This window comes from Apium graveolens, chromosome 6 (genome assembly GCF_009905375.1).
Source record: "Apium graveolens cultivar Ventura chromosome 6, ASM990537v1, whole genome shotgun sequence".
In the NCBI taxonomy this organism is placed as follows: domain Eukaryota; kingdom Viridiplantae; phylum Streptophyta; class Magnoliopsida; order Apiales; family Apiaceae; genus Apium; species Apium graveolens.
Genome location: NC_133652.1, coordinates 162,573,048 through 162,579,047, shown reverse-complemented (window position 1 = coordinate 162,579,047; position 6,000 = coordinate 162,573,048).

The following is a 6,000-nucleotide window of genomic DNA, read 5'->3' as shown; positions in this document are numbered from 1 at the left end:
CATCTCCAATTCAAGCTCAAGACACTGCTCAAGATATTGTGCTCACCTCTCCTATCACTCCAATTAAAGCAACAGATGATGTTGAAGAAAAAGCAACAAGTTCTGAAATAGATTTTCACAATATGAATATTCCTACTGTGCTTTATCTGGAAGCTCCTACAGCAGCTCAGACATCTCCAACTCATTCTCCAATCTTAAATGCTGAGATACCATCCGCACCAATTCTTGATCAGGAACCTGAAGATCAGAATTTAGAAGAGGTAGTTCCAGAATCTCCCATTGCCTCACATACACTTGTCTTATCAGAGAATGATGAGTCTTCTTCCAGTACTGGAGACAGTGTTTCTGTTGATACTCCAGCTCCCATTCTGGGAAAGGAAGGATTGGTTAAGAAGTTTGTTGAGCAAGCTGCACCAGTTCCTTGGGAAGAAACTCACAGGGGAGTTGAGTGGACCAAGAAGTGGAATGAAACTGATTTCATTCCAAGCTCTAAAGTTCTGAAAGAGCACATTTCCAAGGCTGATGAGCTGATGTTAAGTTCTGATTTTAAGACTCAACTTAAAGTCAAAACTCTAACTACTAAAAGCCTTCAAGGTCTATACTTTGAAACTCAAGCAAAGGTTGATAAACTACAAGAATCAGCTAATAAGCTAGATATGCAGATCAAGATTGACAAGACAAGGATTATCAGACCTACTCTTGAAAGGTTGAAGCAATTGAGAAGATTCAAGAGAAGCAACAGGCCCAAATTTCTGAGGTTCTGCAAAATCAAGCCTCTCAGAAAGCTCAATTGGATGAGATCCAATCTTCAGTTGAACTTCTTATCTCTCTCCTACTACCTGATGATGCCAAAACGGGGGAGAAGATAGTTAAGTTCAAATGCTCTAATGATCAAGTACTGAAGAAGAAAGATGATGAAGCTGATGACTAGGGAAACCCTAGCAAGGGTAGAGGTCAAGTTCAAGGTAAAGAGCACAACAGCAAGGTTTCTTCTAGGAAACTAATTACTGATGCAAGCAGATCTTCTATTCAGAAGAAGACAAGTTCTGAAGCTGCTAAAACTCAAAATATGATAGCAAGTGCTGATACTCAAAATCTGATATCAAGTTCTGATGAGCAAAGTCTGATGACAAAGCCTGATGTTCTGATAGAAGGTGGAAGTCAAGGCTCTCAGAAGTTTATGCAAACTCTGAAGCTAAAGGGGAAGCAGACTAAAGTCTACTACAAAGATTCCAAGTTTCAAACACTTGATGAGGAAATTGCTAGACGATTATTTTTGAAGCATAATCCAGGAATGGAATTAGAAAATCTCTAGGAGGAAGAAGCTAGATTTAATGTTGAAAAGAAAAATCTAAAGCCAAAAGTTTCTATTGCAAAGAAACCTCCAAGGCCTAAGGTAAAAGGCATTGTGATCAAGGAAAAGTCACATACTGAGGCATCAAAGCCCAAAACAAGATCACAATCTGAGATTGATCCCAAAGTCAAAGGGAAGGAAAAAGTTGATGAACCAACCAAGCCACTGGAGATGAAAATTCCTCAAATTTTGATAAAACCAATGTGCAAAATGGTTCAAGTTACTGGTGATACTCTTGCTGAAGATGAAAATGTTCAAACCCTGAAAAGAAGGAATGTGGCGCCCTCCAAACCCAGGTCAGAAGTTTGGGGTCCACAACACATATACAATATATAAACCTGCATAAAAAATATTATTTGTAATGACCCTTCTTTACATAACCACGGATCGCAACAGGTTAAAGTATGAAAACAAGCCACAACCTTAACTTTTATTACAACGTATCAAATCCCAACTAATTTAATTTACAACTGATAATGAAATTACTATTACAATCTTACTATCTCACTACTGTGATAAGCTCATGCTAGCTCAATCCAACATAATCTAGAATCCTAGCTCGCACTTTGGACTGAAGAACTTCATTATCATCCATATCCTTCTTAACTGTAAAATATATAAAAAGATTCGCAAGAGTGAGCTAACTAGCTCAGCAAGTCATATTATCAATAATTGAGGTTAAAAAATAATTAAACGAGATGATTCAAAGGAATTAAGTTTCTTGTTAAACAACCAATAGAATTGGATATTCATTTTAAATTTTTAAAACCAAGGTTAGGCTGCTGATCAGTCACGCACTAACCCCGAGCAAAGCACACAGCACTGCTCTAACTACTGGATCCAAGGCACACATTGGCCTAACTTGACCATCGATATGGTCTGACCACGAATCTGGTCCATATAAAGAAAATTATCCAATTCTAAAGCAGTTCAATATGATAAACAATATAATTCATAAAACTGGATCATAATCAATAACATTAAACATTTGTATAAGAGCATGGTGAAAATTCATGGGTACAAAAAGGGTATGTCAAAGTATATAAAAGAAGTGGCCTCCAGCCTGTAGGATAATCGGGTGTTAGATAAATAATGTTTTTACAAGGTTTTAGTACTTTGATGTCACAAGGTATGGTTGAGTATAAAAGTTTCTGTATGTGTAAGCAGTTCTGTTCCAGTGTTTGGGATATGATGGATATATATTTGTGGAGCGGCATCGTGTTTGTGTGGTTTAGTATCTGGTAAATCAACAAGAAATGGCTCACAAAGAATAAGGCTTACGACTCAAAGATCAAATGATGTGGCTCAGGTTCAAGGCTGAAGGATTCAAAGTACTTTCAACATAAAACAAAGCTATTTTGAACACTTAACAATATGTTACGAGAAAGTTTAGAAATATTTTCATTATATCTCAAAAAAGGTTTAGAAGTACTTGCCTTATCATAATCGATTTCAACTTCACTTGTACTTGTCTAATGACTCCATTCAACAATCACTCGTCTGCTTCTCCTATGCCTCGCTTTTATCCTCTGATCACTTGCTGTATTTTCTATATGTCAATTCTATTTTCTGATCACCTGCTTCTCTTTCCTATACCTTGCTTACTCTTCTAGGCATCATAAGTATCTATTAATATTTAACTCATATGATTCTATTCAACATACACTTCTATCTACCCTTCGTTTTACCCAAATCCGATTAATGGATTGAAAGTTACGCTATAAACAAGTAATCACCGAACATATAGACCGACAGTCAACCAACAAGTCACATATAACACATAGCACGTCACATAATTAATTAAATATCATTTATAAAGAAGTCTCGGGTCATAAACAGGTTTTCGGGTATTTAAAATGATTTTTAAAACATTTTTCGAAATTAAAACGGGTCGTTAGATAAATTTTAAAGTAATAAACAGGGTTTGGTTGGCCAAATATGGCTTCAAAACAATTTTATAATAATTATCGATCCTTGAAAACAATTTAAAATAATAGTTTAAAGCTCGAAACTATTTTTTAGAATTTTTAAATCAATTTTAAATAATTAAATCCAATTAAATAATCAATTAAAATTAATTAATAAATAATTAAATTAATTAATCAATTAATATTTAAATTAATTGACCAATTAAATATTTATTTATTAATTAAAATTAATTAATTAAATAATTCAGATTTATTTCTAAATTTTTAAATCATTGAAAGTATTTTTGGAATTAAAAATGAATTTTAGGAAATAAAAAAATAGAATTTTTGATTTATTTTTAAAAAGAAAATCCCAGAAACAGGATTTGGAAATGCAACTGAGCAAAAGAAGATTGAAAGCGGGTCGAAAATCAGGGAAACGGGTCAACAGTCGGGTTGCCAAGAACAACCCAGACCCGCCGGAAATTTTGCAGAATCCGGCGAGGTCGGGAAGCTCCGGCGACCTCGATTCAAGCCTATTTTGAATCGTTTCCTTTGATTTATTAGCTCCAATCGATTACACACCACCCCAGCATCTCTGCCAGTCGATTAACATCGAGTAACAACGGCCCAGGCAGCTTTTCCGGCCAAATTCAAAGAAAATCCGGCGAGCTTTAAATAAAATCCGGCAAAAACTTCAAATTACAACTCACTGCTCTACAGGTCTCGTCAATTCAAAAAACTTATATGGATCGATTGCAAATTGCATAAAGAACACAACCCACCCCTCTAGAACATCTAACAATTCCGAAATAAGAAACCCCCAAATCGGATTGAAAACATTCAGAGTAATATAAACCCTAATTTCTAAATTCCGAGAATCAAACCCAAAATTAAACATGTTAGTGAACTCCAAATCAAGTGTATAATATACCAAAAAGATCAGGAAAATAAGCTCTTCAACATACAATCATCAAATCATACAAACAATCTCTCGAACAAAAATTCATAATTTAAATACCAATAAATTCGAATATAATTAATTAAATAGAAAATGACCTGATGTTTCTGGGTTGAAATTGATGGAAGATTTGGATTCTAGATTTCAGTAGCTTCATTTTGAATATAAGTACGCCAAAATCGGATATCGATAACGCCTTCAAATTTGTGTTTGATTACGAAGAACAAATATAATTATAGTATTTTCTCTGTAAAAACTCTGTAAATACTGTTTGCAAATGATTTCTGGTACAAAATAAAATATGGTAGAGGCTATTTATAATTATGGGATATTAGTATCCCGTTGGATCATTCCGGATATAAAACGGTACGTTTATTTATAAAAACTGATCCAAACGGTACCGGTTTTCGAGATAATTATCCAAACCAATACAATTTGTACTGCGGTCTTGGTCTCAGCGCCTGGTTACATGTATTACGAAGTGATAATTGTGATAGTTTAATAAAAAGCTCCCGTTTATCGAAAATATGAGTTTTATTGATTTACCCAAACGAATATTGTATCGAAAATGTTGCGCCGGGACCCGCATAGGATAAATCGCTCGCCGGATCGAAAAAGTCGAAACACGGAAAATGCTTGGAATATTGCAATTAGGTTAGGAAGGAGTTCTCGGAAGAGTTTCGGGTTCTAAAAACGTAACTACGGATGACGTCGGTTGGTTCCCGTTTTTATAAAATAGATTTTAAATATCCGGAAAAAGATTTTATAAAATCCCTATGATTCCTATAAATTCATAAATCAACATAAAAATAATTAGGAAGATATAACAATTATCTATATTTTATTTTGGACATATAAAAATTAAAATACTCAATTAATATTATTTTTAAATATCCAAACACATATAACACTTAACAATTAATTCACGGAATAGATACTGAACACATATAATAATTATTTATTAGCAAAAATAATTACACGATATATCCCGGATATTACATCCTTCCCCCTTAAAAGGATTATGTCCTCAGAATCTCCTAAGAAAACAATTGAGGGTACTTTTCCTTCATATCACTTTCTAACTCCCAGGTTGATTCTTCAACCTTTGGGTTTCTCCACAATACTTTCACTAACTTTATCACTTTATTTCTCAATACCTTCTTTCTTTCTCTAAAATCTCTATCGGATTCTCTACATATGACAAATTTGCCTGAAGTTCTATCGGCTCATACTCTATTACATGCCTGGAGTCTGGATTATACTTCTTAAGCATTGATATGTGAAAAACATTGTGAATGTGTTCCATGTGCGGAGGTAACGCCAACTCGTAAGCTACTTTGCCAATGTGCTTTGGAATTTCAAAAGGTCCTACATATCTTAGGCTCAACTTTCCTTTCTTTCCAAACCTCGTTAATCCCTTCTATGGTGATACTTTCAGTAATACCAAACTTCCTTCGAATTCCATGTCTTTCCTTGACTGATCTACATATTTCCTTTAACGGTCTTGTGCTGCTAACAATCTCTTCCGGATAACTTCAGCAACTTCATTTGTCTGCTGCACTAATTCATGTCCAAGTATTTTGCGTTCTCCTACTTCGTCCCAATACACTAGAGATCTGCATTTGCGTCCCTAAAGGGCTTCATAGGGTGGCATCCCAATACTGGCATGATAACTGTTGCTATAATCAAATTCTACCAGAGGTAAATGTTCGTCCCAACTTCCTTTAAAATCAATAGTACACACGTGCAACATGTCCTCGATTGTCTGGATCGTTCTT